Here is a 19,749-nt window from a genome sequence, read left to right on the forward strand (position 1 = left end):
CCATAGCAGACATTTTTATCTAGTTTGTCATTCAAAACGAGCAGCAGTAGCAGCAGAATTTATAAAAATTCTCCATCAAACCATGGCGAGGACAACATTTTAGCATACTTAGACAGGGAGTCCATCAATGACCATTCCCCAGCTCTCTCGCTCTCCCCCTCATGGAAAAAAGAAAAGAGATGGGGTCCATGAGAACCAAAGAGGTTTTACTTGCTAGGCAAATGTCTTGTTTGGCTAAAGCAAAGGAAATAAACGTTTATTTGCAGGCTTTTGTTTTCTTGGCCCCTCTTCCTTTCCAGGCTGGCAGGCAGAGCTTCTTCGTTATTATTTTTGTGCATTGATGATGTTTGATGATAATTTGTTGTCGTTGTTGTTTGGAAATGGAAACCTTAAGGAAACACACAATCAATGGCAAATTGAATGGAAGAAGGTGGTGGTGGTGGTGCTCGAGAGGTATTTAGTTAACTAGCCAATCAGCCATATTAATGATGGTGGCATGGATGGGCTGTCGTTCGGTCGGTGGCAACAGTAGCTACCAACAAATGACAATCATAGTCACCGCTCATCACTATGGCCGTCATCACTTAGCCAGGCTGCCAGGTTTTCTTTATGATATCGCAACGTCTGATGTTTAGATGTTTGGGTGTCTCCGTCTATGAGTGTGTGTGTGTCTGTGTGCGTGTTGATATCTCGTCTCGATATGATGACCGACCAATCGACCGAATTAAGTATGCAAAACAGGTATCAAAAAACCTATAAGTTCCACGAAAACAAAGTAACTTAGTAGGCATGGTACTAGGCGGAGTAGTATCAGCAGCGCCCATGTCTGTCCGTCCGTCCGTTTCGTGACACAGCTAGCCGTTGAGAATATTCATTTTTGCTTATTATCGGAAAACAAAACAAAAAACAACTAAGCCGTCACTTAATGATAAAAGCGCAAAAAGTCAATAATCATCGTCGCATTAAGGAGGAAGGGGACGAAAATGTGACAGGAGTAGAAGAAGAAGAAGAGAGATGGAAAGACAGAGGCTTATTGTGTGGCATTGTTAGGCTACAGAGTTGCCACATTAGAGAAATTTTTTTCTAAGAAATTTATATTTAATCAGGATAAAAGAAGGTGTTTTCCAAGAAAAAGACCATCTAGTCGGGTTGACCCTAAATTTTTTCTTCAAAAATCTATTGCCAGGTTGAATGGATTTTTCGATTTTCGGTGTTGAAATGTGCATACTGGAAAGAAACCCTATTTAGTCCGAATGAAATTAACTCTTCTCTGTGTGAGCCTTTGCCTCAAATTGTCCATTATCAGGCGTTCCGCATGATCGTAACTTTGGAATGAATTTCCGACAACATAACTGGGAAAATCTTCCAATTTTTGATCTGACTGAAAATCTGTGTTAGTAACTTATCCATATAAGTTATCCGTATTATCCAAATGATAGAAGGACATTATCCACGTTATCCAAGTGACATAAAAGAATTATCCACTTTATTCACGAACTATAAAAATATTATTCACTTTATCCAAGTGTCATAAAAGCATTATCCACGTTATCCAAGTGCTGTAAAAGCATTATCCACTTTATCCGGGAGCCATAAAAGCATTATCCACGTTATCCAAGTGCAGCAAATGCATTATCCACGTTATCCAAGTGCTGTAAATGCGTTATCCACTTTATCCGGGAGTCATTAAAGCATTATCCACTTTATCCAAGTGCCATAAAAACATTATCCACTTTATCCGGAAGCCATAAAAGCATTATCCACGTTATCCAAGTGCCATAAAAGCATTATCCACTTTATCCGGAAGCCATAAAAGCATTATCCACGTTATCCAAGTTCTGTAAATGCGTTACCCACTTTATCCGGGAGTCATTAAAGCATTATCCACTTTATCCAAGTGTCATAAAAGCATTATCCACGTTATCCAAGTGCCATAAAAGCATTATCCACTTTATCCGGAAGCCATAAAAGCATTATCCACGTTATCCAAGTGCCATAAAAGCATTATCCACTTTATCCGGGAGCCATAAAAGCATTATCCACGTTATCCAAGTGCCATAAAAGCATTATCCACGTTATCCAAGTTCTGTAAAAGCATTATCTACTTTATCCGGGAGTCATTAAAGCATTATCCACGTTATCCAAGTGTCATAAAATCATTATCCACGTTATCCAAGTGCCATAAAAGCATTATCCACGTTATCCAAGTGCCATGAAAGCATTATCCACGTTATCCAAATGTCATAAAGCATTATCCACGTTATCCAATTCCCATAAAAGGATTATCCACTTTATCCACGAACTATAAAAATATTATCCACTTTATCCAAGTATCATAAAATCATTATCCACGTTATCCAAGTGCTATAAAAGCATTATCCACTTTATCCGGGAGCCATAAAAGCATTATCCACGTTATCCAAATGTCATAAAGCATTATCCACGTTATCCAAGTACCATAAAAGAATTATCCACCTTAACCACGAACTATAAAAATATTATCCACTTTATCCAAGTATCATAAAATCATTATCCACTTCATCCGGTAGCCATAAAATCATTATCCACGTTATCCAAGTGCTATAAAAGCATTATCCACTTTATCCGGGAGCCATAAAAGCATTATCCACGTTATCCAAATGTCATAAAGCATTATCCATGTTATCCAAGTCCCATAAAAGGATTATCCACTTTATCCACGAACTATAAAAATATTATCCACTTTATCCAACTGCCCTAGAAGTATTATCCATTGAATGGAAGATTATCCTATAGAAAATCCGAGAATGGAAGATTATCCTATAGGAAAATCCTATTCAGCCGGGCTGAATGGAGGATTTTCCTATAGAAAATCCTATTCAGCCAAGCTGAATAGATGATTTTCCTATAGAAAATCCTATTCAGCCAGTCTGAATAGATGATTTTCCTATAGAAAATCCTATTCAGCCAGGCTGAATAGATGATTTTCCTATAGAAAATCCTATTCAGCCAGGCTGAATAGATGATTTTCCTATAGAAAATCCTATTCAGCCAGGCTGAATAGATGATTTTCCTATAGAAAATCCTATTCAGCCAGGCTGAATAGATGATTTTCCTATAGAAAATCCTATTCAGCCAGGCTGAATAGATGATTTTCCTATAGAAAATCCTATTCAGCCAGGCTGAATAGATGATTTTCCTATAGAAAATCCTATTCAGCCAGGCTGAATAGATGATTTTCCTATAGAAAATCCTATTCAGCCAGGCTGAATAGATGATTTTCCTATAGAAAATCCTATTCAGCCAGGCTGAATAGATGATTTTCCTATAGAAAATCCTATTCAGCCAGGCTGAATAGATGATTTTCCTATAGAAAATCCTATTCAGCCAGGCTGAATAGATGATTTTTCTATAGAAAATCCTATTCAGGATTTTCCTATAGAAAATCCTATTCAGCCAGGCTGAATAGATGATTTTCCTATAGAAAATCCTATTCAGCCGGGCTGAATAGATGATTTTCCTATAGAAAATCCTATTCAGACGGGCTGAAGAAAGACTTTTCCTACGGAAAATCCTATTTAGCCGGGCTGAATGGAGGATTTTCCTATAGAAAATCCTATTCAGTCGGGCTGAATGAAAGATTTTCCTTAAGAAAAACCTATTCAGGCGGGCTGAGTAGAGGCTTTTCCTACGGAAAATCCTATTCAGCCGGTCGAAAAGAGGATTTTCTTATAGAATATCCTACTCAGCCGGGCGAAGAGAGGAAAGATCATATTCAGCTGAACTGAATACAGGTTTTTTTTTCTAAGGAAAATTCTAGTCCAACGAACTGCAAAGAAAACTCTATAAATATCTTTTTAGAAAAAACTCACCTTGGAATAAAAGTTTACCAAAAATTTGGTATTTGGAAAAAAAACCGACCAGAACAATGGCAACCACCCATTACTGACCACAATGAAAGTAAGCAACCACAAAGGCGGCTTCTATGTAACACATAAAACACACATATCGGCAACAGCAACCACAACAACAACACCATCATTTTATTGTTGTTGTTGTATGCTTTTAGAAATATTCATAAAAATATCTTAAGGATGGCGGTGGATGGGGTGAAGTATTGTAAACAGCCCGCGGAGGGAGAGATGCGGGGCAAAATTAGTATGGCATAAATGCATTAAAATTCATTTAAGTAATTTGTTCAATAAAACTTACACACCAATGATTCCGATTGACCACAGCACAACAGAAACAATAGCAACAACAAAGAAAATATACCTAGACCAACCACTCCCTCACACCACTCCATGCCACTCACTGGCCCGATGACACGCACACACAATTTAACTGACAGACAGAACCTACAAATAACCACAATTTTATATAAATTTAAAAGGCCATTCGGTTGCAGCTAAAAGACATCATAAAACACTGGTGTAAATGACAAGAACCCAACCAACTGATACCCCCTCTACCTCCCTCCGTCCCTTATTACCATTTGTACCTTGGCTTGGGTTACAGGATGTGTGAAAAATAAAAGCGGTTACTCCTATGAAATCCTAATGAGCTGGAATTTTGTCTTAACACTTCGATGGGAATTCAGTTTTTTTGTGTCTTTCGATTCCATTGTTTTTGGGGGAAGCTAAGAAGGAGAGAAAATATACCCTCAAATGGGAAGAGGGAGAGAGTAACAAAAAATCAGCTTTTTCATATTGGCCACACTACGAAGATTTTTTTTCGGCTGTGCACCCCTTAACTGGTTGTTAGTTAAGCAGCCAGGAAGACAATGAAGATACCCATCTCCTTTGTGTGTTGAGCAACAAATCTATCAAATCATTTAACGTAACGATACATTAACTCGGATCAACGCCATCAGCAGCAGCAACCATCATCCTCATCATAGATGGGCCCATGGTATCATCAGAAACATCACTAGCAGGCAGGCAGACAGGAGCCTGACAGAAACACAACAACGCATCATCATCATCGCAGTATCATTATCGAGTCTGACATTGCTTAATGTTGTGTTAAAAAGATGTCATACAGTCTATGGTCAGGATATTAGAACGGAGAGGAAAAATTAAATAATAAACTGCATTTCTTTAGAAAAAAAATCGCCACACCCCTGCATCTGATATTTTTTTGCTATAGAAACATGTTAAAAGTAACATCCGGCTTTATCGCAAAATGTACAGGGTGAGATAAAAAAACTGCGTAGCCCGACGTCAAGGAAGTGGACGGACGGAAGAAAACACCAACATCAGCAGAAATGTTTGGAAAAGTAAAGAAGCGACTTCAACGAAACCCTCGTCGCAGTGTCAAAATGGCTCGTGAGCTGAACATATCGCAATATTCCATTCGGCAAATATTGAAAAATGGCTTTACCCAGGCCATTGAAATTCCAAAAAGTGCAACAACTTACACCGCAACAGAATGAAAATAGACTCAAAAGATCTGAAGAGTTTCTTCGCTTAGTCGAAAATAATGAACTGCCGAATTTGGTTTTCTCCGATGAGAAAACGTTCGTTGTGCAGCAGTTTGCAGTTTACTTGGCCACCAGAATTCCAGCGCTGGTCATGGTGATGGTGTGGACCACCATAACAACCGATGATCGCTCTCCGCTCGTATTAATCGTCCGTGGCATCAGAATAAATGCCGAATATTAATGCGAAAAATATTCTGGATGGTGTATTATAGCCTTGGGCAAAACATTTCAGCCGCAGACCTTGGACATTCCAACAGGGCTCAGCACCCTCGTACTCAGCACGCGCCACCCAAAAATGGTTACAAAATGAGGTTCGTCGCTCCAGTGCACAATTGCCACCAAAATCTCCGACTATTGTGTCTGGAGTATTTTGGAAAGCAAGGATGGCACTAAAAAATACCAAAGTGTCGATAACCTCAAACAAGCTCTTCGCCAGGAATGGACCAAAATACCGCAGAGCAACATTCGGGCAGCGTGTGACGGTTTCATTGGCCGTTTGAAGGCCATAATTCGTGCCAAAGGTGACCAATTCGAACAAATCTAAACTTATTCTAAAATTTGATACTATTTTCCGACATTTTAGTTTTTATTTAATAAAATTTAAAAATTATAGCGTTTGACTTTGTTGCAGTTTTTTATCTCACCCTGTATACTTTCCGCCAAAGTCCCTTTATATAAAAGAGTAGTGAAATAACTGAGTGAATGACCGAGAATCAACGCCCAGACGAAACGGCTGAAGCTAGAATCTTGAAATTTTGAGTGAAGGTCACTCTTGGTCCGATGGAGTCAGATATGGCTGGGTTTTTGGAAATTCGTACCATAATGGTACGAAAAGTATTAAAAAGTACTAGATGTGGTGCCTTTTGCCTTTGAGGAAGCAGTAGAGCTAGAACTCTAAAATAAAGGGTCACTGATGCACCACAAATGTAGACTAAAATGTACTAAATTTGGAACCGGTAACGGTTAGAGCTAAAAACTTGAAATTTGGAATGGAAATCAAGGTTGAGGAGTAGAGTCGATGTAAGGAATCATGGGGATAAAAGGTTGCGGAGTAGAGTCGATTTAAGAGGTAATTTTGATAGTGTGTACTAAGGTATATGAAAAGTACTAAATGGTACTAAATTTGGTACAATTTTAAATTGGGAGGAACGGATGGATCTGGAATTACTGAATTTGAAAGTTGTACTGCATAGAATCACATTCTGAGGCGATTTATGCATGTCCGTCCGTCCGTCCGTCTGTCCATGTATTTTTGTAAACAAAGTACAGTTCGCATTTATTTGATCGAAATCGGTTCAGATATGGCTATAGCTCCCATATATATTGTTCACCCGATTTGTTATTTTTGTCCTCCGCAGCCGTAATATGCACTCTGTAACAACAATATTTGGGGAAATATATGAAATACAGCTCAGAAATACCTTTGCTAAATTTTATCGAGATCGGTTCAGATTTGGATATATCTCCCATATATAACTTCCTCCGATTTACCTTTTATTGTGCACCAAACGTCTAATGGGATAACATTTGGCACTTACGACCGAATTGAGTCTAGAAGCTAGTATGTCAAATTTGGTGAAGATCGGTTCCGATATAGCTATAGCTCTCATATATACTGTTCATCCGATTTGTAATATTTGTTACCCACAGCCGTAATATGCACTCCGTAACAACGATATTCAGGGAAATATATCAAAAACCCTCCAGCTCATAAATATCTTTGCCAAATTTTATCGAGATCGGTTCCGATTTGGATATAGCTCTCATATATATCTTTATCCGATTTCAAATTAATTGTGCACCAAATGGGCAATACATGTCAGAATTTAAAAGATACAAATGCTTCGGCATATTTAGTCCTTTGAACTTTAAATTATAATTATAATCATAGCATGTATGATGGAATTCTCCCATAAAAACGTTTAATTGTTATGCGGAGCTCTACTACATTAGCAAAGATTTATTCGCATTTAAATGCTGGAGAGCTTTACGATAGCCACTTGTGGTTTTCCAGTCAAATATGAAGAAATCTCACTATCCCGCTTGAATTCCATCACGAGTAACTTTTTTTCTGGAAAATTCTCACCAAAATGTTTTTGTACGCTTGTAAACAATATAATGAGCTGTCACTGGAATAATTTTAACAGCTGTCGGACAAGTGGGTTTGAAATGACAGCAGGCTAAAATTGGTTACCCTGTTACAAGATTATGGTTAAAAACATATTCCTGTAAAAAATCATGATGATGGCCCTAATAGTCCTTCAAAAATTTTCATCTCAGCCTGTATACCCTTTGTAGTCGAAGGCAGAGGCTGAGGGTACAAAAATAGCGACTCACGAATTTTTTATGCACATAAAAATATTTAGAAAAGTCTCCGCGATTTTTTTTTTTTTTTTTTTTTGAGTGTTTCTAAGGAAATGGCGCCCAACATATTCTTGGTGGTCTTTAAACTCTGTAAGCATCTCCCTCCAAAAACATTTTTTTTTTTTTAAATATATTAAAAATTTTATCTCAAAAATTATTTATTTTCACAGCACGCCATAATATTTCCATTTTGGATTTTGAGTTTTCAAAAAATCGTCATTATATTGAAATGGCTCATGAAAATCGTTGTCATTAATTCCTTGATGGAACATTAAGAAAATTCGAAACATGTCGGCTTTGAGGCTTTTGCGGCAATTGCCGATGACGTTTAGGCTAAAAGGGAAAATGGAGTATTGAATATTGACGTCTTATCAATATTTTCAAATCTCGAAATATGTTAATGATTTTGTTGTGCTTGGCTGTAGTCCCAATGCACTTTAGACAATATCTGAAAGACATTAATTTTTGTTGTTTTTTTTTTTCGTTCTTGAGGCAAAGACTTTTTGAATAATTGCTCATTGGCAGAGACATACACACACACACAAGTTTCCAATGCTTGAAAAATCAAAATCAAGATTTTGTTTCGTGGCAAAGGAGGAGAAGAGGGAAAATGTGTGTCCAGAATTAATGATTGCCCCTGGTATGTGACAATGAAAATTTTTGTCTTGAGATTTTTTCGGAAAATATTTCAAGCATGAGAGAGATACAGTGAGCGAGCGCAGAGTAGATGTGGCATCAGGGGTTTTTGTTTTTCATTGTCATCGCCAAGAACTCCAACATTTTTGATTCAAAATCTCAATAAGTTCTTGGATTGTTTTTTTTTTCCTATTTCATTTATTTGTTCGAACACTTGTGGTGTCTTATCGTTCAGATCTCTGAAGAAGATGAACATTTATTTTTCATTTCGTCTCCACGCTGTTCCGCCACACTTTGTTTGACTCCATCTCAGCCAGCCAGCATCCGACGATAACCATTCATTTTGGATGCAATGAATATTTGAACATTTGTATTGTTGTTGTGTTTCTTGTTTTCTTTTGATTTCGTTCTGTCGATTGATGTTCTTTTGCTGCCGTTGTTCCATCTTTGAAAGATCTATGAACGATAAATGTCTTGTTTTCTCGGGCGAGACCCACACACACACACGCTGGCACGCCTCAACTCCTTGGCCGGGCTCCACGCCATGCTCCATGTAGCACCGAAAGAATAAAAACGAAAATTTATTTATGAGATGTGTTTGAGATGGAGATGGAAAACAACAAGACGGCGACAACATTGTTACTTCTGCTCGAATTCAATTGAGGAATGTGTTTTTAGCACTCAAGATGTGGAATATTTGAGATTGAGATTGAAATCAGCGACGACAACAACAACAAGGACAGAAGCAGGCAATGGGGAGCAGAAGTGACAGAAATAACAGGAGCATATCGCCAGCCAAATCGACATCAGGCGTTTGGTGAAATAATTTAGATTTTTATTGGGTGAGGACCCAAGGGTCTCGCGATTCCTTTAATGGCAAATATAATGAGAAATTTCAAAAAAAAAAAAAATGCGGGGAGTAAAGGTCATCTACTGTAGAGTAGATGGACTCCAAGGACATCTACTGTAGGGTAGACGGACTCAAGGAACATCTACTACAGAGTAGACGAACTTAGAGGTGCATCTACTGTAGAGTAGATGGACTCCAAGGCCATCTACTGTAGAGTAGATGGATTCCGAGGCCATCTACTGTAGAGTAGATGGACTCCAAGGCCATCTACTGTAGAGTAGATGGACTCCAAGGCCATCTACTGTAGGGAAGATGGACTCCAAGGCCATCTACTGTAGGGGAGATGGACTCCAAGGCCATCTACTATAGGGGAGATGGACTCCAAGGCCATCTACTATAGGGGAAATGGACTCAAGGAACATCTATTATAGGGGAAATGGACTCAAGGAACATCTATTATAGAGTAGACGGACTGAAGGAACATCTACTATAGGGTAGACGGACTGAGAGGTGGATCTACTCAAAGGTCATTTGCTATAGAGCAGATGGACTCCAAGGCCGTCTACTGTAGAGTAGCTGGACTCCAAGGCCATCAACTGTAGAGTAGCTGGACTCCAAGGCCTGTAGAGTAGATGGACTCCAAGGCCATATACTTTAGAGGAGATGGATTCAAAGGCCACCCACCTACTGTAGAGTTGATGGGTTTTTCTATAAAAAAAAATTCGCGAGACCCCCCTGAGTCTCATCGATTTTTTTTCTATAGAAAAAAATTCGAGAGACCCCCCCGTGGGTCTCATCGTTTTTTTTCTATAGAAAAAAATTCGCGAGACCCCCCGTGGGTCTCATCGTTTTTTTTCTATAGAAAAAAATTCGCGAGACCCCCCGTGGGTCTCATCGTTTTTTTTTTCTATAGACAAAAATTCGCGAGACCCCCCCGTGGGTCTCATCGTTTTTTTTCTATAGAAAAAAATTCGCGAGACCCCCGTGGGTCTCATCGTTTTTTTTTTTTTTTCTATAAAAAAAATTCGAGGGACCCCTTTGGGTCTCATCGTTTTTTTTTGCTATAGAAAAAAATTCGAGAGACCCCTCTGGGTCTCATCGTTTTTTTTTTGCTATAGAAAAAAATTCGAGAGACCCCTCTGGGTCTCATCTCCGAATCATTTTTTCTTCAGTTTTTCCTTATTTCTTAGTTGTAGTTTCTAGTTTATATAACATTCCCCTCTCTATGACACTTCTAATATTTCCTTTTTTTCACTTTTAATTTATTCGAAATCATTTGAAAAAAAAAAATTATTTCACAATCCAAAGGTGCCAAGTCTATGGGTGGCTACTACTTGCCCGAAAGCAAAGCACTTAAATGAATCTATAAAACGGCTATGACGCATTGCAATAAACCCTTCAAAAACCAAAACGTGATGTCTGCAATTTTCCACACAAATTTTGACTAATGGCGCCCAATCACAGCCCAAACCAAATAAAAATCATTGATTTGAAACTTTTTTCCCTTTTCATTTCGTTTAACGCCAATTAAATTTTCTTGTAGTTAATCCATAGTTTAACATGTCGTCAAATGGTGTTGTTTCCTAGTTTGCAACACCGATAGAGAACAACAACAACAGCCACAACACCAACATGACACGACATTTTCAACACTCGAGTCGTAAGTCGTAAAAAAAGAAACCAAAAAAAGAGGCAAAAACAAAACAACTAAAAATGAATGAAAATAAATTTGTCCAAGTTAAGCGACAATCAAAATAGCCAAATTTGAAAATTTTGTTGTTCATTCATCTACGGTGGAAAAGGTCGAAGTGTAATCAAGTCAGACGTGTTAAATGTCATAAAACGAGGATTTTAATTGGCATGGTGCGTGACCACCAGCCGTAAACATAAATCCATCGAACGGCCGACGAAGCAACCAACCAACCGACGTATGGTCGGTTGGAACATCCAACCGTCGTACCATATAAAGAAGTTGCCGTCTAACAAGAAGTTGAGTTGTTAAACCAAACAAAATGACATTTTATTTATTTGGCAGCAACAATTTGCCAGGGCGTCTTAACCTCAAACATCCCCTCCCTCCCACACAACACACGTTCTAACCCAGCCACCCACCAAATATGGCCCATAAAGGTGGTGATTATGGGCCAAACGTTTCTTAAACTATTCCCCAACCCTGAGGAAGTTCTGTTTAAATGAGTCGCTTTAACAATCTTTGATTGATGGCCATCATCGAATTTGGAGAAAATGTTTTCTGAATGGAGGAAATATTTAATAAATTTATTGACATTTTCCTGCGGGAATTTGAATTTTCACTTTTTTTGGTTTCACTTTCGGAGCAGAATTTTCATTCACTTTTACTTGTCATTAGTGGAAAATTTCTCAAAAGAAAGGAGTGTATACGCCATGTGAGGCAAGGGGGGAAAATATTAAAAATGGGAATTTTTTCCATTAAAAAATTGGAGACTCTCAAAAAATAGCATTCAAAGGTCTCCGAATTTTTTTCTAAAGAAAAAAATAGCACCCAAAGGTCTCCGAATTTTTTTCAAAAGAAAAAAAAATAGCACCAAAGGTCTCCGAATTTTTTTCTAAAGAAAAAAATAGGTCCCATGGAACCACGATTTTTTTCTAAAAAAAAAAAAATAGGTCCCATGGGTACACGATTTTTTTTTTCTCAAGAAAAAATAGGTCCCATGGGTCCACGATTTTTTTTCTCAAGAAAAAATAGGACCCTAGGGTCCGCGAATTTTTTACTAAAGAAAAAAATAGGACCCAATGGCCAGCGAATTTTTTTCTAAAGAAAAAAAAATAGGACACAATGGTCCGCGAATTTTTTTCTAAAGCAAAAAAATAGGACACAATGGTCCGCGAATTTTTTTCTAAAGAAAAAAATAGGACCCAAGGGTCTTTGAATTTTTTTCTAAAGAAAAAAATAGGACCCAAGGGTCTTTGAATTTTTTTCTAAAGAAAAAAATAGGACTCAAGGGTCTTTGAATTTTTTTCTAAAGAAAAAAATAGGACCCAAGGGTCTTTGAATTTTTTTCTAAAGAAAAAAATAGGACCCAAGGGTCTTTGAATTTTTTTCTAAAGAAAAAAATAGGACCCAAGGGTCTTTGAATTTTTTTCTAAAGAAAAAAATAGGACCCAAGGGTCTTTGAATTTTTTTCTAAAGAACTAAGAATAAAATAAATAAAGAATTTTTTTTCTAAAGAAAAAATAGGACACAAGGGCCTTCGAATTTTTTTCTAAAGAAAAAAAAGGGACCCAAGGGTCTTCGAATTTTTTTCTAAAGAAAAAAAAGGGACCCAAGGGTCTTCGAATTTTTTTCTAAAGAAAAAAAAGGGACCCAAGGGTCTTGGAATTTTTTTCTAAAGAAAAAAAAAAAGGACCCAACGGTCTTCGAATTTTTTTCTAAAGAAAAAAAGGGACCCAAGTGTCTTCGAATTTTTTTCTAAAGAAAAAAAAAGGGACCCAAGGGTCTTCGAATTTTTTTCTAAAGAAAAGAATAGGACCCAAGGGTCTTCGAATTTTTTCTAAAGAAAAAAATAGGACCCAAGGGTCTTCGAATTTTTTCTAAAGAAAAAAATAGGACCCAAGGGTCTTCGAATTTTTTTCTAAAGAAAAAAATAGAACCCAAGGGTCTTCGAATTTTTTTCTAAAGAAAAAAATAGGACCCAAGGGTCTCCAAATTTTTTTCTAAAGAAAAAAATCTAAAGAATAAATAGCGGATAGGATTTTTATTCTTAAAAAAATAGAACCCAAGGGTCCAGAATTTTTTTCTAAAAAAAGTAGAACCCAAGCGTCCCAGAATTTTTTCTAAAAAAAAGTAGGACCCATTGGTCCCAGAATTTTTTTCTAAAGAAAAAATATTGAATAATTTTGACATTTGGCTGTAGGAAATTTATGATTTTCTAAAGAAAATAGTGAAAATGAGACCAAAGTTCAATGGAATTTTCACTCTCTTCACATTTTTGGTCTCACTTTGTATACACTTCACTTGGAGGGTGTTCCTGAATACCACAGATTCTCAATAAGTATTTTCCCAAAACTTAAAATTTACCCCAATTCTTTAAACCTGTTTTAAATTTTCCTTTCAAACTCCAAGAGAAATAAATCCCTTAAAACTTTCGGTTGGTCATACATTATCCAAAGGATTGAAAGGTCCTGGCCAACTAATCGAATTTACCCAAGTGCCTTTTAGGTTGAGACATTTCTGCCCCCCAAAGGATTAACGGCACAGATTTTCATGAAAAATAATCCTAATTCAATTTCATGAAAATGACCTTCTTGGTATTGGTAGGCAAGCTACTTGGCTAAGCTTCTTTTTTCCAAAGAACAAGCAATCATTTGAGATTTGAAAACAGGAAAAAATCCTTTTACGACCCAACCTCCTTCACCTCAACTAGACACACTCAGACAGACCACTTTACTCCTTCTTTCTTTGTTTTTTCTGTGGCTGTTGTGGGAGCAACACTTGTCACTTTTTGGCCCATCAATCGTTCACTTAGTAGCATGTCCCCGAACCTTTCGCCCCGCCCCACCCACTTTGGACAACATAGATTGTTCCATAATTTATTATTTGGTTTTGCATTCTTTTTCTTTTTTGCTTTTAGCCTCCTCCTTTGGCATTCTCTTCATCAGCCTCCATTGATTTTGGGGGGTAACATGTGTTCAAGTGTATCTTCAGATTCGCTGTAATGCGTGCAAAAGACAACTCAATGTACGAAAAACAAGAAGTAAAAAAAAAAACAAAATATGCGTAGCAAACACACTTAAACATATGACATACTTCTATCTTGGGATGACAATAGGGTGGGTCGAAATGTAAAGTGGGACCGCGAGCCTTTTTCTGTAGAAAAAAAAAATATATGAGACTCAAGAATGTCACGATTAAAAAAAAAACCACAAATGTATCCCTAAATTCCTAAGAAAAGACTATGAGACCCAGGGGAGTCCTGCGATTTTTTTCTTTAGAAAAAACTATGAGACCCATGGGAGTCCTGCGATTTTTTTCTATAGAAAAAACTATGAGACCCAGGGGGGTCCTGCGATTTTTTTCTATAGAAAAAACTATGAGACCCTGTGAGGGCCTTGTGAATTTTTTTCTATTGAAAAAATTCCTAAGAAAAAACTATGACACCCAGGGGAGTCCTGCGATTTTTTTCTATAGAAAAAACTATGAGACCCAGGGGAGTCCTGCGATTTTTTTCTACAGAAAAAACTATGAGACCCACGGGGTCCTGCGATTTTTTCTATAGAAAAAACTATGAGACCCAGGGGGTCCTGCGATTTTTTTCTATAGAAAAAACTATGAGACCCAGAGAGGGTCTTACAAATTTTTTGTTTAAAAAAAAACTATGAGACCCAGTGAGGGCCTTGCGAATTTTTTCTATAAAAAGAACTAACTAGTAGACAGCTTTTAAGTTATTAGATTAATAAGACCCCGGGAGGGTCTGGCGAATTTTTTTTCTATAGAAAAAACAATAAGACCCCGGGAGGGTCTGGCGAATTTTTTTCTATAGAAAAAACAATAAGACCCCGGGAGGGTCTGGCGAATTTTTTTCTATAGAAAAAACAATAAGACCCAGGGAGGGTCTTGCGAATTTTTTTCTATAGAAAAAGCAATAAGACCCAGGGAGGGTCTGGCGAATTTTTTTCTATAGAAAAAAAAATATTATACCCAGGAGGATCTTGGAAATTTTTTTTCTATAGAAAAAAAATTTGACCTAGGAGGGTCTTGGAAATTTTTTTTTATAGAAAAAAATATGAGACCCAGGAGGGTGTTGGAAATTTTTTTCTATAAAAAAAACTATGAGACCCATAAGGGCCTTAGATATTTTTTCCTATAGAAAAAACTATGAGACCCAGGAGGATCCTGTAAATTTTTTTCTGTAGAAAAAAACTAGAAAAAACTATGAGACCCAGGAGGGTCTTGGAAATTTTTTTCTATAGAAAAAACTATGGGACCTAGGAGGGTATTAACAATTTTTTTCTATAGAAAAAACTATGAGACCCAGGAGGGTCTTGCGAATACGTTTAAGTTCATCTACGATACAGTCGAAGTCATACGATTTTTTTTCTATGGAAAGCCTATGAAACCCACTGGGTTTTGAGTTCAGTAGATGGCCTATTTGCAGTAGATGACCTTTGAGTTCATCTGCGCTACAGTATGTGGCCTTTGAGTTTGTCTACACTACAGTAGATGGACTTTGAGTTTGTCTACACTACAGTAGATGGCTTTTTATTACATCTACTCTACAGTAGATTGCCTTTGAGTCCACCTACTCCACAGTAGATGGCCTTTGAGTTTATCTACTTTACAGTAGATGGTCTTTAGGTCCACCTACTCAACAGTAGATGGCCGTTGAGTGCATTTACTCTGCAGTAGATGGCCTTTGAGACCATCTACTCTGGCCTTTGAGACCATCTACTCTGGCCTTTGAGTTCATCCACACTACAGTAGATGGATTTTGATTACATCTACTCTGCAGTAGATTACCTTTGAGTCCATCTAATCTACAATAGAAAGACATTGAGTCTACCTACTCTACAGTAGATGGCCTCTGGGCCATCTGGGTCCTCTAGGCCAATATACTTTGCAGTAAATGACCTCCTGGACCATCTACTCCACGATACTCTAGTCTACTTTTCAGTCGATGGCCTATAGTTCCATAAAGTCTGCATGGTTTATTTTTGGGGCTTATCTACTCCACAGCACATGGAATCGGGGTCCATCTGCTCTATATCAGATTTACATAAAAGAACCATCTACTACACATCAGAGGACCTTTGGGTCTATCTACTTTACTTTGGATTCTGGACCACTGAAATGGTTGTCTGCAGAAAAAAAAAACACTCAATTGATTTTCCATAAAAATGTCCACTCTTTCCCCCCTGCAGTTTCCGTACAATTTATACTTCCTTTGAAATGTATTTCAACACCCCTTACAAGCAATTAGTTTCCGATATCCATGTAAAGTTATCAACACCAGTGTAAAGATGTTCTTAACTGCAAAGATTTGCTGATATCACTGCAGATTGGGCCATTGAGGCAATCGTTTGCGGCCTAGCTGGCCGACTGGGTGGCTGGCTGGCTGGCTGGCAATGTGTCTAGCCGACTAACTGACTGGCTGATGACAACAGTGCCTTGTTGTTGTTCTTATTGTTGTGGAGCAGATAATGCTACGCAAATGATGGTGGCAACGATTGGCGTGGTGGCGGTGGTGATGGTGCCGACCTAGTGGCCGCTACGAGTTGATGATGGATGATGAAGCGGTGTTCGGCAGGAGAAGTATCCTCTTGTTTCAGTTATTTAAAAACTCATTCAAATCTTTTACCCTTTGATCATTCAGGCCGTCCATCATGGAAGAAATGGCAGTGGTTACGCAGTTCGAGGGTAAGAAAATTCTGTTGTTTTCTTGTTTATGAGAAAATGCGTATGTATATAGGCTTGTCCATGTGTTTGGACTCTAGGCCAAGTCAAGTCATTGTTGTAATTATTTCTTCTTCTTCATCTTTACAATGGAAAAACAAATTGTACTATTGTTGTAGTTATTGTACTTTGTGTAATTTGTACAATTATAATTGTTGATATGCATGTGTGTTGGTGTGTGTGTGTGAGTATGTATATGAATTAAGTTGAATATAAAATTCAAATTCAAAACTGAACTAAAAAAACTAGGTCGAATTCTAGAAAAACTTCAAACCACTGAACTATCATCGATATGAAGCCGAAGCGAAGAACACTGAGCCCCCCCAAGCCATGGCAAGAAGACCTACCGATGATGATGATGATATGCATACAAAATGCCGATGATATCGAAGAAGTAGAAGAAGGAGAGGAAGAAGTATTAAATGAGTGTTTGAACCATCAGCAGCAGTAGCAACAACAACAACAACCATTGAAATTATGATTGAATCCGTATAATTAAATTAGAACAAACTTTCAATTTAGAAATATGTGAATGAATTAAAAAGGAGGTTGAGAGGAAAGGGTGTATGGCTGTGTGTGTGTGTGGCAGAGAAAGAACGAAGTTGTGGCAGAACAGTTGGGGGAAATTATGTATGATTTCCCTATGATTAAGTGTTGATAAATAAGTCAAAGAGTGCAGGCCTCTGTGTGTATGTATGTGTGTGTTCGGTACTATCATGGGAATAAAGGGGGTATGTAGTTGGCACGCACTTGTCGTTACAAGGGCGGTATGGAGATTTTGAGAAATAATAGTTATTACTTTTTTACATAAACTGTTATTATTTTTACTTACATTGCTTTTCAACGTCGTCGTTTCGTTTGCCGCTCTGAAAAGAAAAAGGAAAAAAATTTTAAAAAATCTGATAAAATATGTATGGACCTATGACTAGGTCTTCTATGTATAGATGCCCCCCAGGAGAGTATTCAATGTTTTGCAGACACACATATAATATTATATACATAAACAAACAAATATAATTTCTTCTATATGTAGAAGGCCCATAGTTGGTCTACTATGAAGTAAAGAAGCGACTTGATTGAAACCCGCGTCGCAGTGGCCGAAAAATGGATCGTGAGCTGAACATATCGCAATATTCCATTCGGCAAATATTGAAAAATGAGCTCGGAGTAAAGCCATTGAAATTCCAAAAAGTGCAACAACTTACACCGCAATGGAAAGAAAATAGGCCTAAAAGAGCTAAAGAGTTGCTTCGCTTGGCTAACCTTCAAAAAAATATTTTTTTTTAAATTCCAGGTTATAAATTTCCTCCAAAAATATTTTTTTAAAAAAATCACGATTCAAAAATAAATTTTAAAAAAATCCACTCCTATGATACTCCTTTAGAAATATTTTTTTTTTAAAAATCACGATTAAAAAATAATTTTTAAAAAAATCCACGCCTATGATAGTCCTTCAAAAATATTTTTTTTAAAAAATCACGATTCAAAAATAATTTTTTAAAAAAAATCCACGCCTATGACAGGCCTTCAGAAATATTTTTTTTTAAAAATCCAATCCTTCAAAAAATTTTTTAGAAAAATCCACGTTTATTAGAAATATTTAAAAAAAAATCCACGCTTATTATAGGCTTTTAGAAATATTTTAAAAAATCCACGCTTATTATAGGCTTTTAGAAATATTTAAAAAAAACCAAGCATATTTTGGGCCTTCAAAAATATTTTTTAAAAAATCCACGCTTATAGGTCTTCAAAAACAATTTTTAAAAAATCCACGCTTATGATAGGCCTCCAAAAATATTTTTTTAAAAAAGGCCTTCAAAATGTTTTTTAAAAATCCCCGCCTATGCCAGGCCTTCAAAAATATTTTTTTAAAATCCCCGCCTATGCTAGGCCTTGAAAAAGAAAGAAAGAAGAAAAATATTTTTTTTAATAAATCCACGCCTATGATAGGCCTTGAAAAATATTTTTTTAATAAATCCACGCCTATGATAGGCCTTGAAAAATATTTTTTTAATAAATCCACGCCTATGATAGGCCTCCAAAAATATTATTGAAAAAAAAAATCAACTTTTAAAAAAGGCCTTCAAAATATTTTTTTAAAAGATCCACGCCTATGCTAGGCCTTCAAAAATATTATTTTAAAAGATCCACGCCTATGCTAGGCCTTCAAAAATATTATTTTAAAAGATCCACGCCTATGCTAGGCCTTCAAAAATATTATTTTAAAAAATCCACGCTTATGGTAGGCCTTCAAAAATATTTTTTTAAAAAATCCACGCTTATGATGGATCTCGAAAAATATTTTTTTAAAAAATCCACGCTTATGATGGAGCTCGAAAACTATTTTTTTTTAAATTCCACGCTTATGATGGAGCTCGAAAACTTTTTTTTAAAAAATCGACGCTTATGGTGGAGCTCGAAAAATATATTTTTTTAAAAATCCACGCTTATGATGGCGCTCGAAAAATATTTTTTTTTTAAAAATGCACGCTTATGATGGAGCTCGAAAATTTTTTTTTTTTTTAAATCCACGGTTATGATGGAGCTCGAAAAATATATATTTTTAAAAATCCACGCTTATGATGGAGCTCGAAAAATATATTTTTTTTAAATCCACGCTTATGATGGAGCTCGAAATTTTTTTTTTAAAAAATCCACGCTTATGACATTCCCTCAAAAATATTTTTTAAAAAATCTACGCTTGTGGTAGGCCTTCAAAAATATTTTTTAAAAAATCCACGCTTAAAGTAGGCCTTCAAATATATTTTTTTAAAAAATCCACGGTCTACAATGCCTTTAAAAATATTTAAAAAAAATCCATGCTTCCTGTAGAGCTTCAAAAATACTTTGTTTTTAAATTTTAAAATTGAAAAATACTTTTTTCAAAATTCCACGCTTATAGAAGAGCTTAAAAATTAATTTTGAAAAAATCCAATAATTCCAATTTAGTATCCCCCTTGCCCTCCATACCACCCCCTTGCATCTTTCTCTATTAAATTTATATTTTCA

General features: G+C 36.6%; 1 protein-coding gene across 2 annotated transcripts in view; it reads right to left on the reverse strand.

The window, feature by feature from the left end:
* Positions 1-19,749, reverse strand: part of LOC101890182 (netrin receptor unc-5) — a 141,979-nt gene that overhangs the window by 60,760 nt on the left and 61,470 nt on the right. For both annotated transcript variants that reach the window (XM_020034772.2, XM_011291879.3), the window contains exon 2: positions 17,573-17,606. The gene's annotated coding sequence lies outside the window, so the exon portion shown is untranslated. The remainder of the gene's footprint in view (positions 1-17,572; positions 17,607-19,749) is intronic.

The sequence above is a fragment of the Musca domestica genome, unplaced genomic scaffold (assembly GCF_030504385.1).
Source record: "Musca domestica strain aabys unplaced genomic scaffold, Musca_domestica.polishedcontigs.V.1.1 8, whole genome shotgun sequence".
Taxonomy (NCBI): domain Eukaryota; kingdom Metazoa; phylum Arthropoda; class Insecta; order Diptera; family Muscidae; genus Musca; species Musca domestica.